The sequence below is a fragment of the Danio rerio genome, chromosome 19 (genome assembly GCF_052040795.2).
Source record: "Danio rerio strain M-AB ecotype USA chromosome 19, GRCz13ab, whole genome shotgun sequence".
NCBI lineage: Eukaryota > Metazoa > Chordata > Actinopteri > Cypriniformes > Danionidae > Danio > Danio rerio.
In genome coordinates this window covers 33,434,585-33,448,315 of record NC_141039.2, presented here as the reverse complement: position 1 = coordinate 33,448,315, position 13,731 = coordinate 33,434,585, and the positions used below count along the sequence as shown (strand labels likewise).

Sequence of the window (13,731 nt, the reverse complement as noted above, 5' to 3'; positions counted from 1 at the left end):
GTTGGGTTTAGGGAAGTGGGTGGGCGGGTAAATCGGTGCTTTTGACAATACTATTGGTTGGGTTTAGGAAAAGAGGAGGGTGGGTCAGTCGATCGGTCAGTCAGTCATTTGTTCAGTCAGTCATTCAGTCGACTGCAGCCTCTGGTGGATTTACGTACAACAGGCGCGAATGGCACTTGCCAGAGACCATTTTGGCATCGTACGATGTCTAATGTGAAACACTGCGATGGATAATGGCATCGCCGTCGGTGGTGAGTATTTATGAGTAATTCATTCATTCATAACAAATTTATTAATTATTTATGAATAATTAATTCATTCATTCATAACAAATGCATTATTTGTTACCTACCATTTGAACTACCTGACCCGCATGCTCTTTGTTTTACCCACAACCAAATCATAAATAAATAAAGATAAGTTACACACAAATAACCACCTGTCAATCACTTTTTCCGCGGGACTCTGGCATGAATAGGCAGAGTGATCGGTGTCATTATATTGGCGTCGACAAACTTGGTTTGTAAAAAGATGCACAAACAACAGGAACCAACCAACAATATCTGAGGTTTTTGCTAAAATGACTAGGTACAAGCGTGAAAGTGAAAGATTAAAGCAGTGCACTGGTGCTGTGACACGTTACCTGATAGATTCAAAAGACAGAAGAGTTTTTACATATAGATATCACGTTTAACAACTATAGTGAGAAACGATCCAGCGGTACATCCCTGATAAACTGTCCAACGTGCACTGCTCTTTGAGTTTTGTGCTTAAAGCACCCGCTGACTGCCTGGAGCTTAGACGTGCGCATATGCTAGAGCGCACGAGTGTGTGTGTGGTCACGTGATGTGCGTTTTCAGTGGTAAAGAGTGGAAGGAGATCTTTTCAAAAATGCTTGATGAAACGCCAGTGTGGACGTGGATAATTTTTGTTCTAAAATGCCAAACTAAGACGTATTATGGCCTAAGTGTGTGTTTTTTGGGAGCATGTTGCTTCTATGACAGGGCAGGGCAGAGGATCGCGATGCTGGCTTAGCATCGTGATGTCTATCAGCCATTGTCGATGGCATCGTCTACTGAACCCAACCCTAATGTCTATCAACATTTTCCAAATTATTTATACTAATATACTTATTTTCAACAGAAACAATAAAATCATAAGTGTCTAAAACCACTACAGAATGAGTGAATTTAAAATTGTCTATGAAATATTTTTAAATGGGAAGGTAAAAGTGAAAGAAAGACCTTTATTGAAAAAATGGATTTCAGTATCTGTCCTAGATTTGATCTGTGGCTGAAAGGCCTTTTTACATCACAATTTACAGCTCCACCCATTCTGGATCCAACCTTCCAAAGGATATTGAATTCTAGTTCCACCTTATTGGCCTCTATCTACTGCTAACAGAGTTGTCTTTGGCTTTGTATGCTAAAGCACTTCTCAAAAGCATGTGCTCCTAAGGTGCAGATTAGCAGCTGCTGCCTAAAGGGGTGAAACGGGACTTTTTAAAACCAGAGCGGGAAGCAGCACAACCGCATGAACCCGGCACCTCTGCATGATGAGCTAAATCTCAATCAGGGTAAATCTTTTTAAAGCCACCCCAAGAATGTAAGCAGACACCTAAAATAATCACAGTAAAAATACCTCATCAACAGATGTAAAAACACAGAGCTATATTTAAGCTCTTTGCAAGCACTTCACACCTCATGCTGCATGTTTGTGAGTGGTTGTCCATCAGCCTGTGATTTTGCATGTTTACTAAAGGATCAGTTTGACTTTCTAAAATTACCGTGTCATGTGAAAAATAGCATCTTTTGGATTTTGTTCAATCCTGAGGTTTAAGTATGACCCGAGCAAACAGTCATTTTAGATTAAAATTCTGTATGAAAAGTGTTGCATATGTTCCTGTCTACACCTCATAAAAATGGTCTTTAAGTAACTTCACACCTAAAATATCTGCTTTACGTTATTTAATAATCTAATACACTGACAGACACACACGTACGCATGCACACACACAACTATGCTTCCCTATTTAGGATTTTATAATATATTTCCAGTTTCTTTCGAAAACTATGCATGTTTTATTAAAGTAAAATTGTAGTAACTATAATTATTTTGTCAGATTATTTGTATTGTATAACCAACAGTTTACTATAAATACCACATTTAAACTAGTAAAAATCATGTTTGAATTGTGGTTAACATGCCTTAACATGGTTAGCATAGTTGCATTTATTCAAATATACTACACATTAATGGTAAAATGGATAAGAATGATCATTCCGTGTAAAAAGTATACTCTCGCTAAACATGTCTCTTAGCAACCTGCTAACTCATGCTAGCATGCACTGACAATCTAACAAAAGTCTCGTCGCTTATCCAAGTTTTAGAAACAACAAACAATAACTTGACGTCTAGCTGATCATTTGGCTCCCAATAAGCTTGGACTACTGTATCCATACATCTTTGCAGTTATTCAAATAACTTATCAATAAAGTCATCTGGAATAGCAAAGAAAGCGCTCTTGCAGGACTTCCAGTTCATGAAAATCTTGTATTCATCTTCAATGCTTTGTCCATTATCTTACCCCAGACATGCTCAATAATGTTCAAGTCTGGTGACTTGGCTGGCCAATCCTGGAGAACCTTGACCTTCTTTGCTTTCAGGAACTTTAGTGTGGAGGCTGAAGTAAGAGAAGGAGCGCTCTCCTGCTGAAGAATTTGCCCTCTCCTGTGGTTTGTAATGTAATGGGCAGCACAAATGTCTTGATACCTCAGGCTGCTGATGTTGCCATCCACTATGCAGATCTCTCATGCCCCCATGCTGAATGTAACCCCAAACCATTATTTTCCCTTCACCAAACTTGACTGATTTCAGTGAGAATCTTGGGTCCATGCTGGTTCCAATAGGTCTTCTGCAGTATTTGTGATGATCAGGATGCAGTTCAACAGATGATTTATCAGAAAATTCTACCTTCTGACACTTTTCCAAATGATCAACTAGAAGTCAAGTTATTATTTGTTGCTCTTACAACTGGAATCTATGACAAGACTTTTGTCAGGTAGTGCAGTATTAAACCATGTTAGCAATTTCTAATCTTCGCCACATGATCTTAAATCATGTTAACAACATATTAAACAGTTCTCTTACTTACTTTCTTACTTTCACTCTAAGTTTGAACCAAAAACTTACAAAGCTGTTTCAGACTCTCAGGCAAAGGCTTTTTCCAAGTTAGCATAAGGGAATAGCCCTTATCCTCCTTTTATGATAGTATAACACAGTTTACAGCTAGCCCACCTTAATACTAAAATAGATAAGAATAAGAAGCCTGACTTAGTTTTGATCAGAAGTTGCGAATGTGGAACAGTCATGCAAAAAATAAAAATAAAAATAAATAAATAATAAAAAATGCTACCAACTTTCTGAAACATGCTAACAATATGACAAATCATGCTCGCACCATTTTGTTTCCTTCTCTTTCATTCTTTCTTTCATTTCCACCTTCACCTCAAGTTTAAATGTAAAGCAGAAAAAGTTTCAAACCTTCAGGCAAGGCTTTTCTCAACCCTGAAAAAAAAAAAAAAAGATATCCTCCTTTTAAGGACAGCAGAGTGTACAGATAGCTCACAGTAATGCTAAAATAGACGACAATAAAATCCATTCTGTATATATTTTTAACAAAACAAGTTAAAAGGTCATGTGAAGCAGGGGTGTCCACACTCGGTCCTGGAGGGCTGGTGTCCTGGAGAGTTTAGATCCAACCCTAATTAAACACACCTGAACAAGCTAATCAAGCTCTTACTAGGTATACTAGATACTTCCAGGCAGGTGTGTTGAAGCAAGTTGGAGCTAAGATCAGCAGGACACCGGCCCTCCAGAACCGACTTTGGACACCCCTGATGTAAAGTATATTAAATGTGGTATAATGTAACATGCTAGACATTTAACAACCTGCTAGTTCTTGCTAGAACAGTGGTAACATCCTAGCAATATCAGATATACCACCCTACCTTCAAAGCTTTTCCAAGGCCATATGTAATATCTAAATACATGGAGAATATCATCATCTTTCATCATCATTACATCTAACATGTATCTAACATATCGAGATCAAATATACATAAATCAAACAAACAACATCTTTATCCAACAGAAAGTGTCATCAACTTTCCTGAAAAGTGATCATGTATGTGGTTGTAGGCTCGAAAAAGCCTCACGGTAGCTCCACTGACAGTAGCGACCAGAGCTAAAAGTGCTTTACTGTACTATTTGTGTAATTTAAGGCTCATTACATCATGTGATGTACTCTCTGTTCCTGAGGTGCTTTTTCAGATTAACATTTTCTCTCCTGTCTCCATGATTTCTGGGATATTGTATCTAATTTGTGGCTGAGGTAGGATGTCTGCAAAATGGCAATTAGTGCTAGCATCAGACTTAAAGAGGTTTCCCTAAATCACGCTAAAACATGCTACCAATGTATTAAAACATGTTAGCAACTTAAATTATTCTTTTGTTTCTGACCCTTAAACATATTGAAGCATACAAAGCTGTTTCAAATCTGCATGTTTGGTCAATCTATAACTCCTGGCACACTAGCGTTTTAGAATAGTATAGGCTTATACAGAATTTTACTGTAGTAACCACAATAATGAGTTTAATCAAGTTAATGGTTCATATACTGTATATATAAAATATATTATATTTTGCTTAATTTAATAAACATGTTAATTCATGCAATTAAACATGCTAAAATTTGCTAAAACATTCAAACAATGTTAAACCATGGTAACATCTTGCTACATCCCTTTTTTCTTTCTGTCTGTTCCAATGAAAATGTTAAAACAACTTGATAAAAATTCAAACAATGTCTTTCTTTCTTTTTTTTCTTTCTTTCTTTTTTTCTTTCTTTCTTTCTTACTTTCTTTCTTTCTTTCTTTCTTTCTTTCTTTCCTTCTTTCTTTCTTTCTTTCTTTCTTTCTTTCTTTCACCAGTGTAAAGATTGTTCCAACAAGCGTTATATTTTTTTTTCTAGTATCCTTGAGTTAGGTTAACTGGCTTTACATTGTTATGACAGTTATTAAAAGTTATTAAGCTTAAGTATAGCTCAATACAATCTTGTGTTAATGTGTAATATTATTGTGTTTCATATAAAAAAGAAAATTATTTTTATTAGCCAAAGTCCAATAGAAGTCAAAATCATTTTGTGTGTCCACAGATGCTGTTACAGAGATTAACTTGTTTTGAACCCATAATATTCCTTTAACAGATTTACAGTATAGTCTAGCATATACAGTACTTTTCAGACAGACAATTCAAGATTTTTTTTTTTCCCCATGGATCTTCAGTTCATAACATGTACATGCAGAGCCCCTGAGGCTTATGCAATTCTCAAATTCTTCAGGATCTGTACATTTCTCACTTGTTTTTTGGCAGCAGAGGAGCAATAACATGATACCACAAACACAGACTGCTGAATGCTCTTAATTTAGACGGAGCACTTTTGGGTTTATCTTTAACCACGCAATCACAAAATCCCTCAGTGTTTCCAAGAACGCTCCCAGCACAACCCATTCACAGTTATCAGCTGCATCTCATTAAAAGAGCTTTTTCTGAGATCTGCCTCAAATCTGTCATCCACATGGTCTAATCTCCATTTAAAGAGCAGCACTACGCGCTGAACTGAGTATGTTTCACCCGCCTGCTCTGTTGCAACTATTTAATTAAGATTCCATTGCAAAACCTCAAGTAAAGAAAAAATGGGTTAAACAAAACAAATGGGGTTAACAAATATATGTCTACTTTTCCAGAACAGAAATGTTCAAAAGTAAGATGTAAATTCAGTTGAAGTCAGAATTATTATCCCTCCTGTTAAATGTTATTTCTTTTATATTTTTTCTACAATTTCTGATTAACAGTGTTTTTTTTAACACATTTCCAAACCTTATAGTTTTGATAACCAATTTGTAATTACAGATTACTTTTATCTTTTTCATGATAGTATTTTTTTCTAGAAAATTTTTAAGATTCTAATATTCTGCTTAAAGTGCCATTTAAAAGTCTATCTAGGTTTATTAGGTAAGTTAGAGTAATTAGCAAGTCATTGTATAACAGTGGTTTTGTCGTTTTATGAACTATAAATCGCGTCATGCACCTCACACACACCTGTTCTGGTGGTGATGATTAATACACACACACAACTAGAAGCTCATCTAAGACTGTTTACACAGACTATATAGACTGCTCACTCTCCCACACACTTGGTTAAGTCTTGTTGTCATTTACCTGTAACATTACGAAGCGTTCTAGTATAGCCTTTCTGTGTTTGACCCTTGTCTTGTTGCCTTACTTCTGTTGTTTGCCACCTGTATCGACCCCTTTACCTGTGACCTCGACTACGTTCCTGGATCATCCTCATGAGACTGTTTGTACCGGTTGACAATTGCCTGTCTGATAAAAATGATAAAAATGCACATGAATCCTCAGTCCACTGTCATTCCTCTTTGGTTATGGGTTTGTTCTGTAGACAATTATAAAAAAGATATTGCTTAAGGGGTCTAATAACATTGACCTTAAAATGTTTACAAAAAAATAAAAAATAAATCAAACTGCTTTTATTCCAGCCGAAATAAAACAAATATTTACAATTTTAACAATAATTATAATAAACAAATAAATATAATATTGCAAGAAGAAAAAATTGTCACGGTTGCAGGTTTGTGCGCTCTTCCGGAATGTTTGTGTGATCATGTGGGTTTGTTTTGCTTTTGTGGCCCACGTGTGTTGTTTTGGTCACGTGGCCTTACGTCACTCCGCTGGATTGATTTTTCGCCAGCTGACATACATCATCGTGACTATATAAGTGCTACGTGTTTAATGTTCATTGTCAGTTCGTTACGTGTGCTCATGTGTGTCTTTCTGTCTGTGTTCAGGACCGTGAGGAGTTTCTGCTAGTGCCTGACTTCCTGTTTGATTCCTGTCCTGTTCCCCTAGCCTTAGCACCACACTCTTTTGTTACACCTGCTTTTTGAGTTTGACTGTGTTTAATAAATTCCTTTGTTCACTCGCTATTGGATCTACCCGAACATTTATTTTGAACGTGACAAAACGAACTGACCTTTACCATGGATCCAGCGAGTACTTCACAGATATCGGAGTTCCTTACTGCTAGCAACGCCAGGATTGATCGCCAGGACGAGGCTTTAGCCACGACTGCACAGGCTATCCAGGCCTTGGTTGGTCAGGTGTCATTACTGACTACTCAGGTCCAACAGCTGATTTCCGGAACAACACAAGGGGAGCCTGCACCAGCTCCGGAGGTGATACCTGCGCCGGTGGCTGCCAGTGCTAACGTGGGCGTTGGTCGCTCAGTTGAGCCTCGCCTTCCTCCGCCGACCTGCTATGCTGGGGAGCCTCACTTATGCCGGTCCTTCTTATCCAAATGCTCCCTGTACTTCTCCCTGCAGCCATCTTTGTTTTCCTCAGAGCAGTCCAAAGTGGCGTTCGTCATCACCCTCCTTTCAGGAAGGGCGGCTCAATGGGGAACCACAGCATGGGAGAAGAAATTACCCTGTTGTTCTTCGTTCGACCTGTTCTCAAAGGAACTAAAAAAGGTCTTTGATCGGGCCGCCTCTGGGAGAGAGGCCGCTAGAGTCCTCGCTGAGCTCCGCCAGGGAAATCGGAGCGTGGCGGACTATTCCATTGAGTTCCGCACTTTGGCTGCTGAATCCGGCTGGAACGCGGAGGCTCAATGGGACATGTTCCTTCATGGCCTTTCGGATCGTCTTCAGGACGAGATCTACTCCCTAGATCTTCCCAAGACCCTCGACGAGCTAGTGGATTTGGCCATCCGGGTGGACTCCAGACTGCTTCGCCGTGAGAGTCGCATGCGGCAAAACAGGTTTCCGGATCCTGTCCCTGACTCGCCGGTCTCGCCGATGGCACCGGAAGTTGGGAGCGTTGACCCGGAACCTATGCAGTTGGGCAGATCCCGCTTGTCCGTAGAGGAGAAGCGCCGGCGAAGAACGGAGGGACTCTGTCTTTACTGCGGTGGGGCGGGGCATCGGGTGGCTTCCTGTCCCGTAAAAGTCAACACCCATCAGTAGGTAAGAGGTTACTGATGGGTGAAATTAATTTGGACAAATCCTCTATGTCTGCCACAATACTGCCCGTCTCCTTATCATGGGGTTCCGGAACTCAAGACACACAGGCGCTCGTCGATTCCGGGGCGGAGGGAAACTTCATTGACTCTAGTTTCGCTTTCAGTTTTAAACTTCCGGTTATTGCACTGTCACAACCCATTGCAGTACGCGCACTCAGCGGACTTTCCCTTCCCACTATCACTCACTCCACTAAACCCATAAAGCTGATCACATCTGGAAATCATGTTGAACACATTTCATTTTTTTTAACAGACTGTTCTAACACACCGGTGGTTTTAGGTCATCCTTGGTTAATTCTTCATAAGCCTCATATTAACTGGGGTCTTAATGCCATACTTTCGTGGAGTGAGAACTGTCATCAGTCTTGTCTTTCGTCTGCTCGTTCTGCTGTTTCTTGTTCTGTGTTTCAGGAGGAGCGCATGGACCTGTCAAATGTGCCCAGTGAGTACCTCGACCTGAAGAGAGTGTTCAGTAAGTCTCGAGCTGCTTCTCTGCCTCCTCATCGTCCCTATGACTGTGCAATAGACTTATTGCCAGGTACGTCTCCGCCTAAAGGCAAGTTATACTCTCTTTCTATTCCGGAGAGGGAGGCCATGGAGAAACATATTTCTGATTCTCTAGCGGCCAAGATCATACGGCCCTCTTCTTCACCGGCGGGGGCGGGGTTTTTTTTCGTGAAAAAGAAGGATGGGTCTCTTAGACCCTGCATTGACTATCGAGGGCTGAACAGCATCACGGTGAAGAACACGTATCCTTTGCCGCTGATGTCTTCAGCGTTCGAGCGTCTGCAAGGGGCTTCGTTTTTCACGAAATTAGATCTCCGCAACGCATATCATTTGGTTCGCATGAAGCAGGGTCATGAGTGGAAAACTGCGTTTTTGACCCCCAGGGGGCATTTTGAATATTGTGTTCTTCCTTTTGGGCTTTCTAATGCTCCTGCGGTTTTCCAAGCACTCGTAAATGACGTGTTGCGAGATATGATAGATCAGTTTATTTATGTCTACCTGGATGACATTCTGATTTTTTCTCGTTCTCTCCAGGAACATGTGCAGCACGTCAGGCGAGTGCTTCAGCGGCTGCTAGAGAATGAGCTTTTTGTCAAGGCGGAGAAATGCGTGTTCCATGCACAGTCTGTTCCCTTTCTAGGACACATTGTGTCAGTCGAGGGGGTGCGCATGGATCCAGAGAAAGTTCAGGCTGTGGTGAATTGGCCAATCCCCGAGTCTCGTAAGGCCCTGCAGAGATTTCTGGGCTTCGCTAATTTTTACCGGCGTTTTATTCGCAATTTCAGCCAGCTCGCCGCCCCTCTGACGTCCTTAACCTCCTCCAAAACTCCCTTCAGGTGGTCGATCGCAGCACAGGCTGCATTCTCCAATCTGAAGAGCCGCTTTGTTTCAGCTCCTATTTTAGTGACACCTGATCCCTCCCGAAAGTTTGTGGTGGAGGTTGACGCGTCAGAGGTGGGGGTGGGAGCTATCCTGTCCCAGCGCGCCGCCTCGGATGACAGAATTCATCCATGCGCGTTTTTCTCTCATCGATTATCTCCCGCAGAACGAAACTACGACATTGGTAATAGGGAGTTGTTAGCTGTCAAACTCGCTTTGGAGGAGTGGCGTCATTGGTTGGAGGGTTCCCTTTATCGTTTGGACCGATCATAAGAACCTCGAATACATCAGGTCCGCCAAACGACTCAGCTCCAGGCAGGCTCGGTGGGCATTATTTTTCGGACGTTTCGATTTTACCATCTCTTATCGGCCGGGTTCCAAAAACATCAAACCCGACGCGTTATCCCGTCTTTTTGATTCTTCCGAGCGCAATACGTCTCTTGAGCCCATCGTTCCCCAGAGGATTTGTATTTCTGCTGTGACATGGGAGATCGAGAGCAGGGTCCGCACAGCCCTGGATGGGGTAACGCCCCCGGCCGGATGCCCACCCAGTTGTTTGTTTGTGCCGGAGGGGATTCGGTCTGACGTCATTCGATGGGGACATTCCTCCAAAGTGGCTTGTCATCCGGGGGTGAGTCGTACATTATTTTTAGTTAAACAGCGATTCTGGTGGCCAGCTATGGCACGGGACATACGCGAGTTTGTTTTGGCCTGTTCCGTTTGTGCTGTTTCTAAAACTTCCAATCGCCCTCCTGCTGGACTCCTTCAGCCGCTGTCAGTGCCTTCGAGACCCTGGTCGCACATTTCGTTAGATTTCGTCACCTGGCTCCTGCCGTCTGGTGGCAATACGGCTGTTTTGACCGTTGTGGACCGGTTCTCGAAGGCAGCTCATTTTATTCCTCTGCCCAAATTACCCTCAGCCAGAGAGACAGCGGATGCTGTCATTAATCACGTCTTTCGCATTCATGGCCTCCCGACGGACGTGGTTTCTGACAGGGGGCCCCAGTTTGTCTCTAAATTTTGGAGAGAATTTTGTCATTTATTGGGAGCGACTGTAAGTCTTTCTTCTGGGTTTCATCCTCAGAGTAACGGACAAACTGAGAGGGCAAACCAAGATCTCGAGCGCATGTTACGTTGTTTGGTTTCCCAGAATCCCTCCTCTTGGAGTCAGCAGCTCCCATGGGTGGAGTACGCACACAATTCATTACCAGTGTCGGCTACGGGCCTTTCTCCCTTTCAGTGTAGTTTAGGTTACCAGCCACCAGCTTTTCCCAGTCTGGAATCCGAAGTCGCGGTCCCCTCCGCCCACGCCTTTGTCCAGAGGTGCCGACGCACTTGGAACAGGGCCAGGCAGACCCTCCTCCAAGTGGGTGCGCGCACCAAGGCTAAAGCCGATCGCCACCGGTCGAAGCCTCCCGTTTACGTCGTCGGTCAAAAAGTGTGGCTTTCAACTAAGAATATTCCCTTGCGTTCCGTATGTAATAAACTTGCACCCAAATTTATTGGCCCATTCACTGTCATCAAGATCATTAGTCCGGTGGCAGTCCGCCTCAAACTTCCTCCAGCGTACAGGAGAATTCATCCCGTGTTCCATGTTTCCAAATTAAAGCCCGTTTTTCATACGGCGATTAATCCGCCCACTCCGGTTCCCCCCCCCGCCGCGTCTCGTAGATGGGGAGACCGTTTATTCGGTTAAGCGCATTCTGGACTCAAGACGGAGGGGGCGAGGATTTCAGTACTTGGTGGACTGGGAAGGTTATGGTGCGGAGGAGAGGAGTTGGGTCCCTGCAAGGGACATATTGGATCACTCTCTTATCGATGATTACAATCGCCAGGTAAGCGCTTCTGGGAGCACCAGGAGGTGCTCTTGAGAGAGGGGTAATGTCACGGTTGCAGGTTTGTGCGCTCTTCCGGAATGTTTGTGTGATCATGTGGGTTTGTTTTGCTTTTGTGGCCCACGTGTGTTGTTTTGGTCACGTGGCCTTACGTCACTCCGCTGGATTGATTTTTCGCCAGCTGACATACATCATCGTGACTATAAAAGTGCTACGTGTTTAATGTTCATTGTCAGTTCGTTACGTGTGCTCATGTGTGTCTTTCTGTCTGTGTTCAGGACCGTGAGGAGTTTCTGCTAGTGCCTGACTTCCTGTTTGATTCCTGTCCTGTTCCCCTAGCCTTAGCACCACACTCTTTTGTTACACCTGCTTTTTGAGTTTGACTGTGTTTAATAAATTCCTTTGTTCACTCGCTATTGGATCTACCCGAACATTTATTTTGAACGTGACAAAAATATTATAGGTATTATTGTAAAAAAATTCTTGCACCATTTGGGAAATATTTGAAAAAGAGTTAAATAAATTCACTTGAGGGTTAATTATTTTGACGTCAACTGTATCTATTTTACATACATTCCAAAGAATTGTTTTTCTCAAATACAACAAAACAGATACAGTATTATTAAAACAGATTATTCAATTTATAACACAAACACTTACAACTAATTAATTAAATGTTAAAATTAATATAAGGATATTTTAATAAAGACTAATAAAACTATTCTAATGTTACTATATTTGTATTTTTATTTAAAAAAAGGAACTTCCAATGTTTACAACAAAAAGTCTTATTTCTTTCAGGATTGAAGGCTGAAAATATTATTTCTAGACAGACTTTGTATTAAACATATACACTCATTTCCATAAGATCCAATCTGAAAAAAGTTTAGATTGTTTCTCAGCATTAGAGAAGCAGAGTATTCTGGAGAAACCCCTATAGTACAGACACACATATAAGGGCATAAGCGGCATATGGTACAGCAGATCTGGATGCGCCTCGGCTCCTCCATAAATATCCCACATAAAAAAGGAATCCTTCATCTACTGGCTATTAATGGCAGGACTGCTCTTCCACGCCTGCTCCGAATCAGCAGCTCGTTAATCTTCAGATGAAAACATCGCCCTGTTCTGTCCCTCACAGGCCCTTCAGACCAACCACACTCCATCAGTGAGCTCATCTTTAATTTTGACACCCGCTTCTTCACCATTTGTCCAATTAGATGTACCACACAGTTCAGAATATGAAGACGGAGGAAGCTTATTTGAGTGTAATTTTACAGTCTCCCTGCTTTTCTTTCATTAAGTTCAAATAAAAACGTGTATTGCTCACTAATATTCAATCTTCTTACTGCTGTGCTGGTTATATCTACACATTGCTTAATGTGTCCCTTTTATGTGACTCTTACTTTTAGTTCTAAGATCTATACAGTAGGTTTAAATCACTACAAGGCCAGAAACATTTTGTCATGTTCTCTTTCTCATATACTGTAGGTTCAGTTTCTGGTCAGTATTAAGATGTACTCTGCTTGTTGGTTCTAGACTTTTGTGAGGGTCAATCTGTTAGTGCACAACATAAAAAAGTATAAAAATACTAGCCCATAATCATTGAAAATAAATGCCTCAGCATACATTTTTCAGAAATGTTTTCTAAATATGAAAATGCAAATCTATTAGTTAATCTGGAATGTTTTGTTGTATGTTTCAAACAGTGTTTTTTTTTGTGAACTTTAAGGTCCCGGAACAGATCGAGTTAATGCATTTGCATGTTATTTAAGAATGTAGAGGTGTCACGCACAAAAGTGGAGAGCGGGCGGGGGTGGGGGTGTCGCGTACAAAAGTGAAGACCGGGGGTGGCTGTAGCAGACGAAAGTGAAGAGGGTTGGGGCGTTGCGGAAGGAAATAAAAGTGAACAGCTGACGTGGAGGAGGCCGGTTTAGGAAGGGGATGATAAAATGAGGTGATCAGATTTCAGAAGTGCCGGATCCGGATCTGAACCCAACTATTTATAATGAGTTTGGATCAGCCTGATCTCACGGAAAAACATAAGTATTTTACGCTTTGTCAGTTTAGTGGCTAATTTCTAGAATTCAAATTCTACGAGTTTTTCAGTACGATTTTAAAAAGGAGGGTTGGCACCCAACCCCACCTCTAAACCCAATCTTCACTAGGTGATGAGCAAATCAAACAAAATTATAAAAATTTGATAGCTGGAATTTATACGAATAAGCCACTAAATTAAAAAGTTACGAATTGCTGTAAGATGGGTGCGTTAGTTTGGAATAATCTGACCGGTTTACTAATGATTACAGATGAAAGACCGGCTACGATCAATCATATCACATGCTCCTTTCG

The 13,731-nt window shown here is 41.5% G+C and overlaps 1 long non-coding RNA gene across 4 annotated transcripts in view; it reads right to left on the bottom strand.

The window, feature by feature from the left end:
• Window positions 1-13,731, bottom strand: part of LOC141379126 (uncharacterized) — a 113,766-nt gene that overhangs the window by 48,880 nt on the left and 51,155 nt on the right. The gene's annotated exons all lie outside the window — the stretch shown is intronic.